Source organism: Haemaphysalis longicornis, unplaced genomic scaffold, assembly GCF_048455015.1.
Source record: "Haemaphysalis longicornis isolate Haplotype H1 unplaced genomic scaffold, Haemaphysalis longicornis Haplotype H1 scaffold_14, whole genome shotgun sequence".
Taxonomy (NCBI): Eukaryota; Metazoa; Arthropoda; class Arachnida; order Ixodida; family Ixodidae; genus Haemaphysalis; species Haemaphysalis longicornis.
The window spans coordinates 16,810,546-16,834,440 of NW_027526245.1; the positions used below are offsets into that span (position 1 = coordinate 16,810,546).

The following is a 23,895-nucleotide window of genomic DNA, read 5'->3' on the forward strand; positions in this document are numbered from 1 at the left end:
GAGTTTACAAATGGTGGCGCCAGTATTCTTATAGTTGTGAATAGTTGTACCGAGACGACACAAGCAGGCATCTCAATATTGAGATACATGTGTGTCGATTTATGCATTACAGTAGTAAGGAGCATAAAAATGTATAGTGCTGTTACGTTAAAGGAGTAACCCTGCAAAACTTCTTGTAGGGCGCATCACGGCGCTGTTGCACCGCGCATTCCCTAAAAAAATGGCGACGTCGCCGCGAGTATTCTTGGTGACAGTCATCCTGGACCGCGCATCACGTGGCTGTGGCGTCAATGGTTCCGTCGGCGACTTTTAACACACTCCATAGAGCATGAAGTCGTTTGTACCAAATTTCACAGTGTACAGGGAAGTCTGGAACCACAATCACGTCCGCCATGGGACTGCTGGAAAAGGCTACATTTTTACTCAACCTGTCCTTCAAATTCCCGTGCTTTGTTATTGATGGCTCTCTTTTTTCCGACGGTGGCTCATGTTTCTTTTCCTCCTAGCAAGACGACGCTCCCTATGCACTACTTTGGAGCAAGCACTGCTTGCTTTCTTGAGGTGTTGTCTGTTGCTTTGTTGCAGGCTGCTGTTAATTCGCCGCAAAGGGCCATAAAAAGAAGACCTTTGAACAGATGGAGCGAAAGCAGGAAAATTGGATCGAATTGACCAAACTTCGACAGCACCAATGATGGGGAAGTGGGAGCGGAGGGGGGAGAAAAGGGGGTGTTAAAGGCGCGGGTGGCATAAAATTACTGTCTTTCGATGACATTTGCAGCAAAAAAAAAAGCAGATACGCGGCATTTTTTTTTATTTCAGTTGAAACGCACCGCGGCTGTCGACCTGGGCCACCATGGCTCGGAAGTACTCTTGAGCACCTGGGAATCTCCAACTCGCCGCGAAATCTCGAATTACGAGCGCCGTTTTTTCTCCCCCATGAAAAGCAGCCATCGCGGCGGGGATCGAACCTGCGTACTTGGGGTCAGCAGCGTAACTGAGCCACTGCAGCGGGTGGTATTTTCAGTTACTGCGGTAAGACTGATAGGGGATGTAAAGCTGCTTCCTAAGTGCGCTGGTTCGTCATGTGTATATTTGTGTACTACCATAAAAACGTAAAGCACCGTAGATATGTTTACCGTCCAGGTACAGTATTGTGTTGGTGCTACGTTGCTTCACATGGCTATCAGCCATGAGTAACAAAGTAGCAATAAATAAGCAAAACAAATGAATATTTATTTTTACATAAAGGAAAAGCGTTCATTCGAACTGCAAGGAGAGGCCACCTCAGTAGAGATCTATCTTTCAATGAAATAGTGAAGCGAGTGAAAAAAATTTTCTTTTCATGTTTTAGAAAAATGTCAAAAATTAAAAAAAAACGGTTCCAAACATTTTAAAAAATCTTGACATCCTCTTAAAGGGCTGCTGAAGAGCTTTTCAAAAATATTTTTGCGCGGTATTCTTTTATAATTTTCGCGACACTGAATTCAGAAAAGATGTCAAGTTCTTGTGAAAATACACCCAAATAGCCTTTTTTTTGTGAAAGCAAACGACCCCTGCCCGGGGTGCGGTCAGAGCCGTGGCTGCCTTTCGCGATCGGGCAGCGGTAGATAACGTCCTGTTCCGATTGATTGATTGTAGGGTTTAACGCGCCGACGCAACGCAGGCGATGAGGCGCGCCGTAGTGGAGGGCTCCGGATTAATTTTGACCACCTGGGGATCTTTAGCGTGCGCCGAAATCTCGTACACACGGGCGTTTTTGCTTTTCGCCTCCATCAGAAAAGCGGCCGCCGCGGCCGGGAATCGAACCCGCGACCTCGTGCTCAGCAGCGCAACGCCTTAGCCACTGAGCCACCGCGGCGGGTCGTCCTGTTCCGAAGCCCCGGAGCTCCGGTGGCCACTCGGCCTGAAGAGCTCATTCTGTTCCCATTCAGATACGGCCAGAAAGACCCCAGCAAAACGGAAGACGCACAAAATATTTCCTTAGGGGTGGGCTTTAGGGAAGCATAAACTGAACAGGTCTGCTCGCGGCGAGCTTAAAAAGGACTCTTCCCCGAACGAATCATGCCTGACTTTAGATTTTGGGTTGCAGGGATCTTGTGCAGATATTGGATTGTCGCTTTCACTAACAGCGCGGATACACATTCCCAGCACAATTTTTCAACACACCATCAGCCCCTTTCTCGAATTTGTAATTTTGTTTTTACATTCGGGCAGGCGGTAACAAACCCTAGGGCATCACTTTGACATTTAACTCCAATCTATGACTCACGTGACTATCTCATGACTATAACTAGGAAGCAATTTTTAATTTGTCCCACGTGATTCCCCTCATCGAGACCTTTCATTTGATACCTCAAAAGCACTTGTGGCATCAATTTGACTTCTAATCCAATATATGACTCACGTGATTATCTCATGCTATAACCAGGAAGCGATTTTTAATTTGTTAGACGAGATTCCCCTCACTGAGACCTGTAATTTGATACCTAACAAGCCCTAGTGGCATCACTTTGACGTATAACCTAATCTATGACTCACGTGATTATTTCATGACTATAACCAGGAAGCAATTTTTAATTTTTCCCACGTGATTTCCCTCATTGAGACCTTTATTTGATACCACACAAGACCTACTGGCATCACATTGACTTCTAACCCAATCTATGGCTCACGTGGCTAGCTCATGACCATAACTAGGCAGCGACCTTTAATTTGTCCCCCGTGATTCCCCTCATCGAGACCTTTAATTTGATACCTCACAAGCCCTAGTGATATCACTTTGACTTTGAACCCAATCTGATTAACCATTAAATAACAAATTAATCTAAATTAGGTAATGAACGCTCGGGTCCTACTGCCACGGGAAAAACTCCCTGATAGCGAGTATAGCACTCCCGCGCAAAAAAAAAAGCGTGCCGCAGGTAATGGGCGAGATGGCTAACGTTTCGGCCACAACTTCCATTTTCCGCTGCTACGCCAAAAAAATCGCGCTAGTGTCGCGCGGCAAACTCCAGGTTCCAGTCTCCTACGAGGAAGCAATTTTTCATTTGCCCCACGTGATTCCCCTCATCGAGACCTTTAATTTGATACCTTACAAGCCCTAGTGACAGCAATTGGACTTAACTTCATCAATGAATATTGAATAAATAATTAACCTAAAATAGTAATAAATACTATGAACGCGCGTCGGCCGGACCTAATTTCTGGCAAAAGAAAAATGTGCGTGTCATATGAATAACATTATCAGTGTAAAGAGCGGTTGCACGTTTAAACAACACGGAAACCCGCGTGCTCCACATTCACACGCAAGGGCATCTCCCCGCCATTTTTCCGCGGGTGACGCTGTTGAACGGCGCCAGCAGCGCCACCTGTCCCACGTTCGGGCCCCAAACCCGCAGCGCTTCCCCAGTGGCGGCCAGCACCAACCCCTCGAGACGGTGGCTCTCGTTTCAGACTGTCGCTGCACGTGTGCTTGAGCAGCCGGGGTGACGCGGGACGCCAGGTGATGGCCAGGGTGCTGCACGCACATAGGGAGGCCCAGAACCAGCTCGTGCTGCAGCTCATCGGCTTCGTCCAGCTACACGCCTTCGATGGGCTCCTGCTGGAGCTCGCTGACTCCGTCGCCATGCACCACATCTCTACCGACGAGGCCGCTCGGAACGTGCGCTCCTTTGTCCAGGCGGGTAACCAGTTGAATGAGAATTTCGCTAAACCCGAAACATTCACAAGTGCCAGCCTGTATGCCCGAGGTATTTTTACCTGCATGCCTTCCATTTTATGACAGTACTTGAAAGCATACCTCGAGCCTTTGTCCACGCCGCTTCCAAAAGGTCTCAGTCGGGAGTTCTGAACTTGTTTGCCTTCAAATTGTCTTCCGCCGAGACCACTCTGACAAAACCATTGAGAGTTATGTCAGTCCATAAAAAAGCCTCCCTCTTACGCCCACAACCACTGGCAGTAAGATAATCCACGTAAATTCAAAGAACTGCATACGAATGCGGGGCATCATTATGCCACTTTCCTTTATTGGGACCTTATAGCCACATATGGCAATTAGTGGACATATACGTTGTATTAGTTTATTGTTTTAAACACTTCCCGATTTATTTCGCGAGCTTAAACGCCCCATCACTGGATTACGTATTTGTTCGTTCCCTTGTTGACGTGTGAATTGTCGTATTTCAAGGAAGCCTCGACGTAGCTTTCCGCGTGTTACGTTGCCGCTATGACGCAGCTGGAGCCCATTCTCGACTTCCCAAATTCGCCGTTACGTCACCATGCTTTTTTTTTTTTTGCATAAGCAAACCCTAAGCAGTTAGTGACGTGTACACGTATAGCTATGGCGACATGTAGTGTAATTTGACGCTTAGCTTATAAAGATCACTATCAAGCTATCAAATATTACGCATAAAATAAAATGTAAACACCGGGCATGTCTTATAAAAACGAGGACGGCAGCTAATGCTGGCTAGAGAAGCACATTTCTTCAGGTTAAAAGTGGCGTCAACTCAAAAAAGCTATCATAAAAGAGCTACGCGATCACAAAAAAGCTACAAAAGCGATGGAAAGGCGTGTTAAGCTAAATAATATCACACACTCTTTTTTGCAGTAGCTAAATCTTTCAATCGCTTTTCGTAACATAGTTCAGCACCCTGCTGCAATGTAAGCTTTGTTGCGTTATTACCTTTCCGGCCGTCACCCCCTCCGTACTTTCGGATGCGGCTATGTGACAAGTTTATGACCATCGGTTCTATGACGCGGGCAGCGAAACGCTACGCCTGATAACCGCAGAGCGCACTGGTGCCGCCGATTCCCTCATTTGTCAAACTCGAACTCAATCACGGCACTAACGAATGAAACAGCCTGTTTTCTTTGTCATTTTTCTCGCGAATTCAATCATGTGACCCACCAGCTTACGAGCAGTGTGCACAAACGCCTTGCTTTGAGTTCTTTGTAATGGAAGGGCTTGAACTGCGCACTTAGTTGCTGTTGCGCCAGCAAAATAATTCTCATTTTATTGTAAAACAAAAACAAAATACTGGACGTTAATTTTGCACTCCGTTATCGCAGACTTGGAAACAGTAAGAAGTTTGCTCGAAAAAATATTGAACTACCCATGGTGAGAAACTACGCCTGCTGCAAATTCACAGGGATTTCACGGCGCCGAAGGTCAGCGAAATTTTGCTCTGTTTCACGGCGGTTGCAGCCGCCATTCGGAAACGGAACCCCACCACCAGCTTGGGAGAAGTGCGGAGAACGGTTTTCCAGGTATTCATCGAATGTTTTACATGCGATGATGCAAGGAAACGACCCTTCCCGGAACTATAAGCCTACCAATACCCTTACACCCATCATTCATTTTATCTGATCAACCTCGAATCTGAAGTGAACGCCGTTCAGCCTACCTCGCTGACATTGGATTTTTAGCCCTACTCTCATACCATGTGTGACGTTAAGGCCACGCGACGAAATTGAGGGTGGCCCTGAGCGTTTTGTAACATGTGCCAGGGACGTAACTGCCATCACTGGAGCTAGGGCCATGCTGACGCCCCCAGCACTTTTACACTTTGTTGCCTCTCATTTTATTCATCTCCTCTTTTTAGAGTATGGGCCCTTTACACTTTATATACACTTTTTTTACCAAGTAACGACAAAAACAATTTTTAGCCTCAGGCACCCTGGCGCTAATAAAACACACATAGTAGTAGTAGCACGCTGTTACACAACCTCACGTCACTTTTGTGTTGGCTGAAGTTGCCAACGTGTGACGTAAACTCTCCAGCGAACTCTTTATAATTCTCACTCAATCATAGAGAGGGCTTAATAGAATGCTTTGTTGGGCGAGGTGGCTCATGGCTTTAAAAAAATTAAAACGAGCGCAAAGGACGAGGACAGACAAACACAGTAGACGGGACGAGCGCGCACTACCAACTAGTTTATTTCGAAACCCTTCTCTGCATATTAACGTAAACACAACAGAGGCCCGCCTGCGCACGGAACACCTGAAGAGCAAGCCACATGCGCGCTACCGATTACGACCTACAAGCGGAACTCGCTCTTCCGCAAACACACCGACGTCTGACTGACACAGTCTGTGCCCCTGTTTTTGATATGGTATGCCTCCGAAAGTTCGTGTGCCACCGTGTCTCTGCTGCGTCCCAGCACCCTCAACTCATGAAACAAAGGCACGCATTTACATTTCGCGCAACGTGCAGGAATATTCGCACCGCTACCACTTGTGAGTGATAGCTCATGTTCACGGGCCCGGTCGTTGACACACCGGCCGGTTTGTCCTATATAGGACTTGCCGCAGTCCAGTGGCAACCCATGAGCAACAGACACTGCACAATCCACATAGCGCCTGTTTTGCTTCTTACCGCAAGCCGCCCCTTTTCTTGCATCGCCAGAGATGCGCGCACACAACTTTGACAGCTTTCGCGACGCTGAAAAAACGACAGGGACATTGTGCCTGCTCTCCACCTTTTTAAAGGACCCATGAAGACAAATTCCAAGTTGGGTTTATTAAAAAGACTGTTTAGCCCCGATAACAATCATCGCAATCTTCGAACAAATAACGGAGATATTAAAGAAAATGTGTGAATCCGTGGCGACCCCCTAGCCAATTTCCCGCAACTTTTCTATGACGTCACGGAACCTTGTTTGTGCGATTGGCAGCCGCCTAACTGACCTGTCGCGAGGACACATGACTGGACGTCTGTAATAGGGCCTCTAGTTCCATTTGACCGCATCACTTGAATGCTAACGTGCAGTTAACGCACTGAAAATTATGTTTTATTGTTGGCCCGTATGACGTCCTTCTTGCCCATAACACGCCACTGTGGCGCAAAATTTGTAAGTTTTTAAATACTTCTCGCTTTTTTTTGTTAAAAAGACATCTTTTGTGGCTGTAATGGAGCTGAGTGAGACACTTATTCCTACTTCTTTCAAATTAAACGAAGTTGTATTTTCTCTTCATGGCTCCTTTAAGGTTATGTGTCACCTTGTGGATATATGGTATCACCTCGGGCCTGTCGGTGCTCTTTGGCCTTTTTTCCCTCACCCTACCTTTTAGTTTCTGCAGCAGGGATTCCGCAGTCGACACTCTGATGACTGCGACCTCTCAATCTGTTGGTGAAAACTGGTGGGGGCCGCATGTTCGCAGGACTTTTGGAGGGCGGATTCTAGACAGAGCGTAGAAATTGCTAGTTTTACCGTCTTTGAGTTGGCCGAATTGAATGGCAGCAGTGGTTTGCGGGGCCGTGGGTTGTACGTGCTGCATACATGGGTTTGTAGCACAGAAAGCTTAAGATCTAGAAACTGCAAGTGCCCCTCGGCAGGCAGTTCGTGTGAAAAAGTCAAGCCTTGTCCCATCTCATTAAAGTGTCCAACACGTCTTTAAAACCATCACTATAGTCATTAAAACAATCACTAAAATCGATAAGATCCAGCTTCCTAAAAACAACTAAAAAATCTTCACATATCTAAACACCTTAAGCACTTTGCTTCCATTAAAAGCACTGTGCAGACGTCTGTCTACAGCCGACAAAAAAATATTGCAGAGTACCGGCGCCAAACACGACCCAATGCAGATACCTCGTTTCTGAACGTGCAACTTGCGGTAAAAGGACACGACCGTGGCACCTAAATAAAACTCCAAGAGGGACATTAAGTTCTCAATGCATGTTCCAGCACTATTTTGAAACGATATGTCTCCATTCTCTTACATGCACTCTCTAACAGCAACAAGCAATTCATTGTGTGGAATGGAGTAAAAATGGTATTCGACATCCACCGAAAATAATCACCCTATAGAAACATTGTCACGTAAAAGGTCAATCATATCGAGCGAATTTCTTGTAGCAAAGGGGTCCTGGCTGGTCAAACCACCTGAATGTTTCAGCAGGTACCGGCTAACGTGCAGCTGCCAGAAACCCTTCTCGCTAACAACGGGCCTAAAGGGTAGCCCATCTTTATGGGTCTTCGCGGTAACGAAAATCGATAGACGATTACCTTTGCTCCCAGAAATGGTCTTTGCGAGCTTCTTCAGCTCAAGCTGGTTACACCTTGTCACGGCCTCAGCCTTTGCTTTAGCCAAGCTGGCTTCTATGGGGACCTTGAAATCGCCACGGCAGCTTTCTCGCTGAAGCAGTCTGAAGACAGGACGACAAAACCCCCTTCCTTGTCGGCTTGAAGAAGACGGAGGTTGTTGTCGTTGCAGAAGTGCGCCAGTCACGCTGTTGATAACGTTCTCTGCTGCGGAGGCTTCTTCCGGGTAGTGGCTAAAAGGCTGTCGACTCCCTCCAGGAGGCACCGTTCCTGCTGCTCTCTGTTGATAGCGAGCAGTTCGTGTGCGGGGACAATAGGTGTTCGGTTTCCCATCCTCTTTGTCGCAGGTCACTCGTTCCGCGTGGCCCTCATCAAAGTATGCGTGTATAGTCTTGTCATATTGCCTCAGCAAATCTGGCCGACCGCGGAAGCGTTTGAGCTGCATGCAGTCTCTGCTCTGCAAGCCGATAATTGTTATCGGAGACATCGAGCCCAGGCTCTCGAATTAGAAGGGGCACTTCATAGCGGTCGCTTGCTTTGCGAATTTCATGCTGGAACTGGTGGACGGCGGGGTCGTTGAACCCTAAGTTTTCCGATGTTCCCTGAATGCCGATGGCTTCCAGGCGCCAGATGGACGACAATTCAACGTCAGCGGCGGTGTCTTCAGGGGGCGCTTCCCCGAGCGATAAAAACAGCGCGCTGGAGTGCGCGGTCGAAGGACTTGGGTTTTCAAGTTGGGCACCTTGCACAATCCAGCCCAGAACTGTTTCCACGGCTGTTAGTGAGGGAGAAATCCGAGAAATTCGCCCCGTGGCCACCTTCCAATATGCGTCCGACCCGATCAGCACGCTTATCTGATGATCCTGAAACGTGGCCGAAAGCCGGGTATCAGCCGAAACATGACACTTAGCGGCCATCGAATTGAGAATCTTTTCGCTGACGGGCGGACTTGTGACGTTACAGATATTGGGGGCTTCTAGGGCCTCGATTGTGATGCGCTGGCCATCGTGCTTACTTTTAAGCGCCAAGACTTTTAAGCGCCAAGGAGACCCGGTTGCACAAAACAGGTGCGCTCGTGCAAATATTGCTGAAAGTAGCAATGGTAAGACGTTCGACCCCGTCGACGGGACAATTGAGTGCGCGGGACACATCGCGTCGGATGAAGGTCCGCTGACTGCCATAATCCAACAAAAAGCGGACGAGCAGCTGGCGGCTTGTGCCGATGCCCCATGCACGGCCTGTCTGCAGAAGTACTGGCGTGAGTCCTGCAGCACTGGTCGAAGCGGAAGTCACTGCGTTGGTTGTGCCGATTGTCGCCCTGTCGTTGCGACTGGGATCTGGTCTTCTGCTGGGGGGTTCGAACCATCCAGCCAGGCGTTGGAAGTCGCAAAGCGTCGTAAGGTGCTGACGTGAACAAAGGCCGCGTACCAGACTGTTCGCTGACCTGCACAGCTTTGCAAAGTGGTTGCCCTTGCCGCATCTGAATTGCAGCACTTGCTTGCCTGCAGGCGCTTCCGTTTCTCCTCGGGCGATATTGGCGCTCTGCAGTAGGCGATGACATAGTCCCGAGCGTTGCGAAGTTCACACCCGTGTAGCCCCGAAGACGGCGATTGGGTACCGAGACTCATCGCAGTTGGCGGATCGATGCCCGGACGCGAAGACTGCTGTCTCCCCTGGCCGCGGCGCCTGGACGGAACTGAACGATCGGACGCGCTCTCCTCTCGAATTTCCACCTGGACGCGGAGAAAGTCCAGGATCACCTTGATTTCCTTGGATCTGGCGGAAGGGGACGCGGACACCTCGGGTGCGTCCTGCTGCGCCTCCTTCAGCCTTTGACGGTACAGGAGGCCCAGGTAGTGCTGCAAGGTCCGAAACAATACGCGATGGAGCACGACGGAGTACTGGTCCGGGGAGACGCCCAGGCCCTCCAACACTCTTAATCTGGATCCACATAAGATCCACTTAGTAACTGGAACTTTTTTGCAAAAAAGTTCCACTTATATATTTGGAACCGTGTTCCACATACCCTGAAGATGTAAGTGGAACAGTGCACCACATATTTTTGCAGCTAAATTATCTGGATCGGCGTTCCAAATAAAAGTATACGGATCACTGTTCCAAATAAACGGGTAGTGTAGTTACTGGAACACTGATCCACGTAAAATGATTATGGATTTATCCGGTGCGCCGTTCCAGGTACCTTCAGACCAGCTATTTATATAAAACGGTGTTCCGATAGACGTTGAGAAGCTGTCTGTGGGACTCCACTTTTCCAATATATCTGCTTTCCTGTTGGTATAAACTGAGGTCATTTGCCAGGCTGGCGGATGCATTGGTATCAGAAGGAAACCGCAAGCACCATTCTAACGCAGCCTTGACATATGGCCCACAGTGATACCAACAATGGGAAAACAGAAACCGCCGCAGCAGTGTGGTCCCTGACAGTTCCCAACAGTTGCCTATCGGAGCACAGTTCTATATAAAAGCTGGTCTGAGATACCTGGAGCGGCACACAGAGACTTTGACTTCACCCGCCGCATCCTGTTCTGGGTTTTGGCTGCATGTAAAAGAAACAAGACTCGCATTAAAATACATACCAAACCAACTATTAGCACTGATACAATGCTTTTCAAAACATTAAGCAAATTTTATTCGCTCGTATTATTGCGTACATTTGAGATACGGAGACATATCTGTTCCCACTTGGGCAGAAAATGACCAGCGTACAGGATCAAATGCCAAAACGATATCAAGTGACCAAAACGATCTAAGTGGCATTTTCCTATTTTCCCTAATATTAACCATTCTTTTTTGCTAAAGAAACACGGGTAATAAAGATGGCTTTAGGCGCAACCGCGTCACAGACTTGTACATCTACCCTCGCACTAACTCAAAAAGCATTACACAACAGTGAACAGAAAATATGCTGTTTTATCACATGAAATCAGGTACCGCAAATGCGGAAGTACCCACAGCGCTTGCCATACCATGTTTACGCATCCCGGTTCCAAAACATGCAGTTTGCTATTAAATTGTAGGGAAAAGCCAAAAATACAAGCCATACACGGTTGGATTATCACAAGACCTGCAAGAGTGTAGGAAAAGAACACCGGAGCCAATACTAACACTATAACATTTGCACAGAAAAACTTATCGGAAGCATGTGGCACTATTGCACAACTAAAACACACCATATATCAATATCAAGCTAACTGTAGCCAAAACCGACTATATACGCGCCCTGAAAGAGCCTTTCACTGAAGCCGCGTTGCTTCCCCGACAATATGTAGCTATTTAAAATAACTTATTCAAAAAAAAGCTCATAGCACCCAGTGTGAATCTTACAAAATTTTACAAACCAGATAGCTCGGAGCATGTTACGCATTTTAAATTTAAAGGGGTCCTGAAATACCTTCCGCCGATGCGTGGATGTACATGTAACCAAATAAAGCAATGTATTAGCAATCTCCTCCCGCAAGAATTTTGTTGAAGCGATGAGTATTAGCTGAGAAATCGTCAATCAAAAACCGCGCATTATCGTCGCGCCTCGTTTCCTCCTCCTTTCAACTTACTCTCCGCTGTTGACGGCGAGCGAGCCTTGCCTCGCATGATGCTGCGCTCCTCGGCGGTGACGTACTTCCGCTATTGCGCTGCTCACACAGCCGTCTGCTACGGGCAAGCTTTGTTGACACCATGAATCCCACACTCCACTCAAGGCTGGAAAAGCGAACGAAAAATCTGGCCCCATGTGTGCGGCGGCCTGGCCTTGCCCTTTCGCGGTGTACGTTGCTGGAGAACTTTGCTATCGGCGGCACGCGACTTTTTATCGGTGGCGAACTCGAAGCCGCACGGGGAGGGTCCTGCGCTCGCCCCCTTGGATGCACAGCGCACTGTTTATCCAAAAAGCGCCGTATCAGATGTGGCCCCGCTGGTGCCGGGTCTTATTTTGTGGCGGTGGTAATTCCTGCCGGCGGCATGTGACCGATACAGAACCCGTGCACAAAACGCCAGTTCAGCTTGGGGCGACGCGTGGTGGAGAGCGGCAACGTTGGCAAAACATGCTCCGGCGCGGCTCTGAGCTTTCTAGCGCTGGAGCGAGCACCATTTCTTTGACAATATCAAACATCGGTTGCCCTGGCAACAAGGCACAAACCGCTCTAGAAGTCAGTTACGGTTGCGTGATCCCGGTTCAGCTTGGGGCCCCACCTCGCGGCATATGGGCGCTGCAGGCATACTACTCACTCCCATTTGGAAGTGCGAGATGCGTTTGGCATTACAGGAGGCGATGGTGTGTGTGTTGTGGACGCCTTTGTTTCGCGATGAAATGCGACGTTGTGCTTCTGCGGGTGGATAGTGCTTCCCATGGTCTGGATTATCTTTCTCAAGCGGCGTACGACTCAACCTCGCATGGGGTGTGTGCAGTGTGCGTGGCTAAAAGCCATCTCGGCTTGTGCGCCAGAGTTAAGTGACTTGCTGTTCGTGCCCGCAAACCGCGCGCGAGGTGAGTGCCGAATTTTTACGACGGGCAGGAGGAGGCAACCCATCGTCTGTCAATCGCGCTTCGGACTTGCAATGCATGTTGTGACGTTGTGTTCGTTCGAAACGCATCTCTGGATTGTTTGGAAGTTGAATAAAATGTGTGCGTCAAACCCGGGCATTCAGCTCAGGGCGTTCTCTGCGATTGCAAGAAGGAAGTGCCACGGGGCTTCAACGCTTTCTTTATGGAGCGTACTCAAGTAAGAGAATATTCATGTCGTGTTGTGGCCCTGTTGCATTCAATACAAACAGGTTAAGCGTTTGTTTACACTTGTTTCGTTTGTCGTAAAATGCCCAAGCACTCCGGCACTCCGCTGGCAGATCAGCCGGCGAGCCGACGCTGAGCAGACGACTCATCTCTTTGCCGGAAGTGCGTGAAAAAGCCGCCCAATAGCAGGATGTCTAGCTCATGACGAACATCTGGGAATCGATGATGTAGACATGTGAAGATGGCGGCGTCCAAAAACACGAAGGAAAGGGTGAGAAAAAAGCGACAAACTTTGCAACAAAAGTGTGAGCTTTCCGCTGCGCGTAAAAGACTAATACTTGGCACAGATGATGTTGACGACCCAATCTAACGATTGCGCTAGTCAATTTAGTGTGCTCAAAACGCCTTTCAGGGCCCCTTTAACAAGCAGCCTAACTCTAAAGACGTTATTAATTCCCTCAAGAACAATTCAGACATCCCAAATAACCAAGCCAGGTAGCGTTGAAACATACATGTAACCAATTTTACCAAGCGAACTTGGAAGCATTTTTCCAGCCGGAACATTTATCTCAGGTAAAATTCACAGTTGCGTGCTATACAAACCCTACTATCATGACGACAGTGTGCTTGTGACCAAAGCACTGCCTCTAACAAGCAAGAAATGCAACTTAGTCCAAAGTAAACAACTTTTTCAAGCCAAATATGTATATTTCGCATTCTTCTAGGGCTTAGGTGTCAGCTAAGATACAGTACAAAAATTGATTAATAAAGCCCCAAACCGTCTGTGTAAATAATTACTCTCACGTTTGCATCCATCAACAGCAGCACTGCCATGGAAAAAAATTTCGAGCTGCACTTGAATAATAAAAACGTTACAGTGCAGTGCCATTAACTACATTAACAGAGTAACAGAGTAGCTGCAAAGGCAGCCTGCGCTTTGTGCCAATGAAAAATTGCAAAGGAAAGCACGACTTCACTTTTGCAATTGACATGCCGCTTGCATCTACCAACAATTTGAACCACGACATATCTTTCCGAATAGGCTTCACCGTCTAACAATAATTTAAAACCCCAAGTAGAGTGACCACATCAAGTCTTTCAACAGAGCTTTCAACTTAAATGACACCAGGCCACTGTTAAATGGCCAAGAACTCTCCGCAAAAGTCCCAAGAACTCTCCAAAGTCGCATAAGTTTCAGGAGATTAAGAGGAAATATACGACGAGGAGGATGACAACATCTTCATGTGACAACGCAGGCGGAAAATCCATGACGTGTTTCTTGCAGACAATATTTACGCTGCCATTTTCTTCTCTCAAAATAACTGGACCTCGAGAATAACTGGACCACGTCATGTACCTTTAAGGAAGGAAGAAGAAAATTTTGTTAGACGATGGCTTTAAATGAGTGAGTTGCTTAGGATACCCCTTTTATAGCACAGTAATCGATTGAAATAGCGATTTCTTGGTTTCCTTTCTGGGAATGCTGCTAACAATGTACAAACAATATTAGCACAGACTGTCAATGGCCGTTCTCTAATTCTGGAAAGCAACCGCACTGGGCGCGGCCGTGGTGCCGTATTATCACAGCAGCAACTCTCAATGTGAAAGCAAGATGTTTGCAAAACTTGAATGCAAAATAATAGTTTTTTTTGTCCACATGTTGCAGCATCCGAAACAGGCTGAATGTGAAGGTATTTCCCAATATTGGAGTTCACGATTTATTTTTAACAGTACGATTTTGCTACAAAGAAAACTACCACAAATTCAGTCCCGCAAAAATAAAATGCCAGCTTCAATAAACAATACCATAAATTGAGTCCCACAAAAACAAAATGCCAACTTACCCAACTAAAATTGAGATGCAGGCGTTCCTGGCAGGGCCTCCTCGGAGTGCATTTCCAGGAAAGTTTTGCCAACGTGTTCCCGAGAGCTCTTACTGTCGTTTTCACCTACAGGTCAAGTTGTCACTGAAGTGGTGGTCCGAAACCATTACGTATATTGCAACTACCTAAAAAGGGACCATCAAAGTTCCAGAACTGGGAGTGCGTACTTACTTGTAGAATGCAATGATTTCATCCCGTACAACGGCTTTCATGTGTTTCCTTTTTGTGAACACACGCCTTCAAGAACGGTGAACACACGCCTTCAATAACCATGAAAATGGCAGTATGCATTCCTTGTTCCATTGTATTAAGTCCCGGTCCGCCCTATTTCCTAGAAAATAAAAACAGTATAAAAATATCGAAGCATAAATTTACGCTTCTCTCTCAGAAGGGAGTACTACAAGATCTCGTACAATGCCTGATTAGTTGTGCTAAAATTTCTTTTGCAGCACGAGCCCTGGTAACGTTTTCAGGCGAAACATAAAAATATTTGAACATTTTTAGGCTCACCTGTCATTGCTCCATGCGGTGTGGTGAACGTCTGTATAATACGCAACACTCAAGGGGCACTCTTTCGTGGCTTTATGACTTCCACAATGCATTCATAATCTGCCACACTTGTCACAACGACGCCTCGGCGTGCCGAAGATGTCTTCAGCCACAGTGAATGACACAGCCATGATTTCAGAGGTATATGTAAGGAATGGAAATAATTCGTTTTAATTTCTGTTCTTCAGACAAAGGAAAACAATTGTCGCAAACTGCCAGTGTAGAGACAAATGTCTTCACAGTCAGCCATCTGGACAGGTTATACAGATCGAATACAGAATGTAGCAATCTGCTTTCGCACTATATTTTCTAAGTCCAAGGAAGCACAGAAATGGGTTAATGTTGGGTGCACATAGTGATGCAAGAACTTATCACCTGAGCGTTGTCGGAAATTATTTCGACTCTCGGGTTACCACCGACATTGACGGCATAAAAATGCAAGAGTGGCTTATTTCTAACGCGGTTCGTGAAGTAGCAACCACTAATTATGGATATTGGATAATTATCCTGAAGTCTCAAGTTACCACTGACATTAACAGCATATAAACGGCAGCACACTTTCTATATACCCGCTGCGTGTTTCCACATTTCTTCCCCTCTACAAAAGAGACGTTGTTACTGCGGTACTGCTAAGACAACAACTGTCCCTTCCATTTCTCTACACTTCAGGCAATGTTATTTAAAATAGATCATCTCAATTGGTCAAAGGAATTGGAAGAAACATGGAACATAAACATGAAACATGGAATCATGGAACAGATAAACGTAAGATGACGCCTTGAAAACACATCAACACAACTCGAAATAGCGTCTACCTTGCGCGCAACGGGCAAGGTCGAAGACTCCCGTTCTGGTAAGCACAGTAAATGCATTCTACTCAGCAGACTAACACAACGCCGCAATTACCACGCAAGTTTTCAAAATACCAATAAATATAAGGACGGACACTCCGACAAACTTGCTTGGAAGTTGTATACTTGAGCACGCGCGATTATCGCGAGCGACTAACCCGAGAAGATTCGCTACCGCAGAGATACACAGCAACCGTCAATATACAACAAAGCAAAGCCACACAGTAAGGGAAAATCCAATCATGAACGCGCAAACCAGCAACTTCCTTATAGCAGTGGCTAACGTACGCAGTCAGAAATGTCCAGCCGACTCTGACCCACGAACACGGAAGTTTTGGTAAATTACGGCTGCAAACGTTTCTCCAACACAAAATGTTACACGCCGCGACCACAAGCATGGACGACACACGAATAACGGGCAGAGAAGCGGTATGTTTATCGGACGCAGTTAACAAGGATGTCACTGAACAACAACCGTTACCAGCACATAAATAAGCAGCACTGACCTTTTTTGCGCCTCCTGGCGAAACTCCACTTCGTCGAACAGGAAATACAGCCCGGGGATATGAAAAAATTCCCAGTTGCACGCCGCAATCAACCCATTCAAACTGCTAACGGGACGGCGGTAACGGTTCTCGCCAGCGTGACCGAGAATTTCTTTAGTAAATATCAGGCGCATCGCACGAGCAATTGAGAAACCCGCTTGGGAATGCCACTGGTGGCGCTGCATGCGGAAGACCATAAAATTAGCGGAGGGAATCTTGGAAGATGGGAGCGCTGCTGTCGTTTAAAGTGTTGACGCAGTCCCGATTTTCATCCGTCGTCGTCGTACCCGTTGCAGCCCCACTGTACCGTGAATCAACGCAAAAACAGCTCTGCCGTGCTGCTGCTGACGCATGCGCATGGAATGCGCTACTGGAGTGGCGGTCTTTTCCTCATGGCTTCGGCAAACTTTCGTTCTCGCGGAGGCTTTGGCGATGCGCCCCCATAAGAGCTCATACAAACTCGGCATACGTGATGGCTTTTATTTGATTCGGAAAACGGGCATATGCGTCTAAGCGGACGTTTACGCCCGCAAGGCCGAAACAAAGCTCAGATAATAGCCGCGTTAGCGCGTAAATACTGGCTAAAGTTGTTTCTCGCGGAGGGCCGTGAGTGCGTGCGATATCCGAGCTTAACTTTGGATGACAATTTCTGCGTTACTGTGAACAATGAACGCAAAAGGGCGTGGCTTCATTTACTGTTTTTCTTGACAACAAGCCTTTCCGTAGTCAATAAAATATACTGCGCCGCTCTTAGATACCCACGTTATATAAAGCTACTTACAGCTAATTAGCGAGTAATAATACATCGGCCCATTTCCCAGCCCTTTTCCCTCCTGAACACCAATACTATAGGAAAACAGCAACTGGGGAAGCAGCTGGAGAAGGCGGATCATTCAATGAACTTCAATTACTATGACAAGACACAACAACAGCAAGTTAACTCTGCGCATTTTTGCCGTTACTGCACAGCAAAATTAGGAATTACAATGTCATTTCAGCATTAATACATACGAAATAATGCAGGTATCACGTGGTATATTTAGTTGTCCAAGTTTAGTTCCGTTCACCCAATCAACCGCTCCCTGCAAAGGGGCTTTTGTTTTTGCTTGTGGAAATTAAAAGGGACTCACCTGTTAGCATTCCTATCGGACTTACTACGTCATGACCAACGGACTTAAAAACCATCGTGCACCAATATGAATAGTTTTACAAATACATACCGATATTCACAACGGCCTAGTTTGCTTATTTTAGATATATGTCGCTTCTATACTGAAACAAAGACATAAAAGTCTCGCATGGTAGACCGCTAGCGCTTTCCAGTGAAGACTGGATAAACCAAAATGCGTTTCTTTTTTTTTAACTCTGCAAAGAAATGATATACAGCAGACTCCCGTTAAGACGAACCCGATGGGACCGTAAAAATGTATTCGTATTATCCGAAATTCATCTTAAGCGGAGGTGTATTGCATTGTGGACGTTACAAGAGAAAAATGTTGGGGTTCTTAATCAGTGTTCGTTTTAACCAAGTTCGTCTTAACGAGGGTCTACTGTATTTCTAGAAGAAGCAAACCGGGTCGTTAGTGTCATTTCTGTGAATTTGTAAAACTTCTTGTATCGGTACATGGTGCTTTTGAATTAGTAAGTCTCATGAATTTGCGTCATGAATTAGTGAGTCCCATATGAACTGGATCAGGTGAGTCACCCTTAATAGCATGCACGAGACGAAAAATGCTAACGAACATCCAAACATATATAACTGCATGCGTGACATGCTGCGTGCAGTGTGAAATGCGGCACAGTCGGTTAACACTATGTATATACCGCATCAGGGCATAAATAACGTGGACTAAGTACCTATTTTACAGCATATTGTAGCCATTTATACGTTAGTGTAAAGCACTTAAAATTGTGCACGTACTACAACACAGCGAGCTGATGGCTGAGCATTGAGCAAAAAACAATGTTTATGCGACGCTTTGTGAACCAAATGCAGAACATGAATTGTCTCAACAACTATATATATTTCTTTATGAGGTATCCACAAAAGCCCAATGAATTCTTCAACACTACCGCGGCTCTGTCCCAAACGCAGAAGGAGAACCTGAGAACATCTGGTCCTTCTCAAATTCAAGTCATTGGTGATTTCAGACGTACTGCGCGTCTGCAATTAGCAAAAGACGATATTCACTAAAGCGGTTTGAGCGCCGCAGACAACCTGAGAGGGGTTCGTGGAATTTCTATTTTCGCTAAGATACCCTTTTCTCGCACCTTTCATGCTTTGTACGTTGTTGTTATAGCAGAGGACATATTTTTTTTCTGTCAAATAACGTCACTAAAAATACGTCTTAGCCGTCTTATATAAGTAAACTGCTCTAAGACAGTTCCATACATATCGACGAAGTTTAGTAAACTTTATGTGGTGCGTGCGTGTGTGAGTGTGTGACTGCATGCATGTGTGTGTGTATGTGTGGGTGCGCGGGTGTGCGTTCGTGTCTGTATCTATGTCTGTGGGCGTGTGCGTGCAAGTGCTTGTGCGTGCGCTTGTGCGCCAAAGCGCGTCAAATATATATGTCGTTCATTGTTCCAGTTAATGCACGATTCAGTGCATACTTCACTGCAGCGCAGAAATTATGTGGAACAAGACACGAGCAAAAAATATACAAAAGCACTGTCCAAAATTTTTACTGGGACATAAGTGGAACAGTAACTGGAACGGCCGACAGCGCATCCCCTCATTTATTCGGTTCCACATAATAACCACAAACCTAAAGAAAACAAATGCACAGTTCCAGATAAGATCCACTTATATCTCTCGTTCCAGTTATTCTTCGTTTAGATCCAGATAAAAATATGTGGATCGCCCCGTTTAACTGGAACTTACATGGAACCAGATTAAGAGTGAACACGTTTATGCGAAACGTGACCTTGTCGTAGAGGACCCGCAATTTGTCGGTGTCGGCCGAATTCTGCACCAGCTCTAATGTGAGCAATTTGTCAAGGTGGTCGTCCACGAGAAGGTCTTTCCGCCCAAATCTGTTGGTAATGATTTTGACGGCGAAGTCGTAACTGTCGCTGGTCAGCCTGATGCCCTTGATCGTGTCCTTGGCGGGACCGGTCAAGTACGAGAGCAGGTACTTAAACTGCTCGATGCGTGGCAAAGTCGCGTTCTAGTGGATGCTGGACTCGAACTGGTCCCAGAACCCTTGCCAGTCGCGTCGATCGCCCGAGAAGTTCGGTATCTAGAGCTTCGGAAGTGCGGCAACGCGGGTTCCCTGCGTTGTCTGAGGGGTGCCCGGTCGAGGTTGCGAAGGTGCGTTCCCGCAAGGCTCACCAGACTCGGCTGTAGCTGCGCTGGCTGAAGGGGCCGGGCTCGTGACGGAGCGTACGCGCGTGCGAAGGGTGCAGATGCGCTCGTCGTAGTCAATGGCATCCAAAACGTCGGCGTCAGATTCCTCTTCTGCGAGAGTCGCCTGAATCTGGCTGTCCAGCTCATGCCAGGCTCACTGCTTGTCGAGAATTATGCCCAGAAGCGTCTGAAATTCGAGAGTCGGTGCCGTCGAGTTCTGCAGGAGCACGTCGAGTGCCGTCATCTTCGTGACGGTGGTGCGAAGAACTCCCCGGCGGCGACGACGCGATTCCATGGCGCGAGTCGGCGAGACCGGACGGCTTGGGGTTTCGGCACCAGAGAATTGTGTAGCGAAAGGGAACCAGAAAACCAGGCGTCGGGCTATCAACGATGCCTACGAACGACTGCCCCGAGAGCCGCGCTCGTGGAGCGAGCCCCCGCTGCCTGCCTCGTGGCGCGTTTCTTTCTCTTTATTCAACAGGGTCTGCGTCCAGCACGCAGCCATGGCAGGCACCGTGGGGCCTCCGAAATGAGAAGATCCGACGTACCTGAGGCCAAGCACTACCTTGAAGGCGCTGCGCTGTGAAGCCCGCTGGTCCGTCGTTCCCGGGTTTCACGGCACCAGTACACTCTAAACTTTTTTGCCTCCCATATACTCCCTAGAGGTTCTTTTTCGCTTGTCCTCTAGTGAACCTCCTTGTAGGAGTTTTTTTACTACATGGAACAGGGAGGTTTTGTTTACCTCCTCAAAACAGGGCGTTTTTAAGTGATGGAAAGGAGGTATTTAGGGAGTGTTAAGAAATGTCCGGGAGAATTTAAGGAGTTGAAAATGGCGTATTCTTTACTTTTAAAGGGCGTTTTTAAGTGATGTTTATGGAATTTTTAGGCGGTTGAATAGGAGCCTATTATGGCTCCCTTGGGAAGTACTTATGGTATTTTAGGGGCGTTTTTAGGAGGTTCAAGGGAAGCATTTACTTCTTTTGCATGGAGTTTTGCCAAAGCTTGGGGAGTTTTGTAGGCCTTCCGAAAGGAGTTTTTCGAGGCCACAAGGGAGAATTTCTAGTTCCCTGCGGGAGTACTGATTTCACACGGTTTTTGTCGATTTCAGGTTTATTTCAAACGAACTTTCGCAGACAAGTTTACATGGTACATGGTGTACACAAGGAGGTTCCGAAATAAAAACTTAGGGCGACCTTCTATAAGAAAGCACAAATGGTACATTGCTAAATAACACGCCAGTTAGGAATGGAAGACAGCAATACGATGCTAGTTGAATAAACCGTAGAAACAATATTACTAGAAGAACTGGAAATACGCGAAAAATAAAGATAGGCACAAACACAACCGCATGGTAAGTGAAATCATTATATAATACTATCGGATCGAGAACGCGTCGGTACTTATCAGAACTTATCAGTACGCATCAGTACTCAGTACACAAAGTGAAAAAAATGGTTCCAGTGGTTTACAATAACAAAAAAAGTTTTCAGTTGGTGGTGAAATGAGCGAGAGCAGTGTGCTAGTTGAACAAATTGTAGAAACAATATTAATGCAAGAACTGGAAATACACGAAAAACAGATCAGAACAAACACAACCGCATGGTAAGTGAAATCATTATATAATACTAGAGGATCTAGAACGCGTCAGTACTTATCAGAACTTATCAGTACGCATCAGTACTCAGTACACAAAGTGAAGAAAAAAATGGTTGCAGTGGTTTACAACAACAAAACAATTTTTCAATTGGTGGTGAAATGAGCGAGAGCTGTGCAGAGATTTGATACTGAAAGGTAACGAGCACTTTGTAGGTGGTAAAGGCACAAGAGATAAATGATGCAGGAGACAGACAGCAGTGAGATGGCTATGGATAAATGAGTAATATAAAGAACAAAAAATATGCTGCACAAAATACCAGTGCGTTTTGATAAAGACACAAATGCGCCAAGAAAAGTGACCGAGTCTGACGGGCTAATTGCAATGATATAGAACAGAATGGGTGCTATCGCGACAGCTTCTTTAGAGTGAGAACAAAAAGCCATGAAATTCATGTTTTTCGGATAATTTTTAGTTGATTCATTTCGCACCTGTTGCCAACATTATTTAGATAATTGTTTCAACTTAAATTAGTTTGTTAAAATTATTGCTTCGCTAAAAGATAGCTGTATTATCAGCATACAGAATGGCCCATCAAATAGCCTCTTTTCAGTAAAAAAAAAAGAAAAAAGAAAAAGTCATAAACATAATACGGAATTCTTTTTGACTACTATCCAATGATTACAGGATTGAAAACAAATAAAATATTAGTGAGCGATATTCATGCGATAAAAGTTAATTATTTCTAAATCCTTCACACGTGGTTTGGTGCTGGCAAGGTCCAAAATGGCATGTTCCACAAACGTTAGAGCTCTGTGTGCCTTCTTGGGATATTGAATGTTCAAAACCCAGAACGATGCAAAGAGACTACACAGTCCTCCCAGTAAAGATGATGCAGTCAAGACACGCTGGCCATCGATGTGGAGGCCAACTTCCGCGTTCATGGAATGCAGGCAGGGAGTCAAAGGAACATCTGTCTGAAAAAGCAAAAAAGAAAAAAAAATGCCCCACACGTAAAATTCTTACTCATTTCAATACTCATTCTTACCGACCAGAGCGGTAAGAATGAGTCAGAGCCTTGAACGAAAACAACACAAAGACCTATATTTGGACAGGCAAAACACGGTACAAGCACGAGGACAGGAACGTAAGAGGTAACTTAGAATGAGTACAAATGCCAGCAACAGTTCAAATACAAAACATACAATCAGGAGCGTTGACAAATAGATATTACAAAGTAGAGCAGTTAACTAAAAAGAACACGAACAGTTCGATACATATGAGAGACAGAGTCCCACAATATTCATCTACCAGGCCAGACGATGCACCGCTGTCGGAGGCGATTCGGCTACCTGTGAACGACGCCCAAACGTAGCTAACTTGCTTCGGCGCTAGTCTCTTTTTTTTATAACTGCGCACTTCGCGGAGACAAAGGGCACAACCCGCAACGCGCCCGCCGCCGACGAGCGCACCACTTGCCTTTCTTCCTTCTAGAATCATCGACACGCCTTAGCACTGGCAAAGCTACGCTCGCCCCCTCGACAGAACTGAGCTTCGGTGAAACCTGAGCAGCGGAGTTTTTATTTTGGTATTTTCTTGCCGGCGAGTGGTCGCGTTACCGCCGCTTCGTTCGACAAATTCCAGCGTTTTCTAGGGGCAAATAGAACTGAACTGAATGAATCGGACGACTTAACAAGAATTAGGCCCTGTACAATAAAAAATGAAAAAAATATACGGTACTTTTAGACGTCGTACGCTCGAGTTTGTGGCAACGTACCCGTGTGCGGCTGTCCTGAAGTTCGGAGAAATGCCGGCGGGTTGCGTTCCTTTTCTCGTCTTGCATTACGCTTTCTTTTAAATATGAGCGCCCTCTTTCCCGACATCTCTACGTTCCTTCTCGCTTCCGTCTGACTGCGCTGATTTTCGCCAGCATGAAGTAACCGTCACGTTGCTTTGAAACGACGCCGCGCGCGACAAGCGATTTTATCTCGAATGCCCTGTTACAAACCGGCTTACAAAAGAATGCGAATGCATACCCCAAAACCCACAAACAAGTAAAATAAAACGAGTGAGCGCTTTTTTCCTTGTCCGTGCGTGTACGTGCTGTGTGCGGCACGGGTATTTCGCAGTTAAGCCTATCCAAACGTTTGACAAACGCATTGACTGATGACAGACCACTTACCAGCGAGCTGTCCACAACTGTCGCCGTATCCAAATGCTGTTAGCGGCCGTTCGTCGTGTGACAGGGGCACATAAAAATCTTTCCACCAAATGGCAAAAATGATGGCCCAAGGCGAGGCGCTTGAAGCTCCGGCAGCACCAAGTCACCGGCCG

General features: G+C 46.6%; 1 long non-coding RNA gene across 1 annotated transcript; it reads right to left on the reverse strand.

Moving 5' to 3' along the window:
- Positions 1-14,034: 14,034 nt before the first annotated feature.
- LOC144164979 (uncharacterized) lies at positions 14,035-15,473 on the reverse strand. Its single transcript, XR_013321291.1, has 4 exons — positions 15,184-15,473; positions 14,845-15,004; positions 14,635-14,757; positions 14,035-14,147 (listed from the first exon to the last, which is right to left on the reverse strand). It is a non-coding gene; the product is annotated as an uncharacterized LOC144164979 (long non-coding RNA).
- Positions 15,474-23,895: the final 8,422 nt, after the last annotated feature.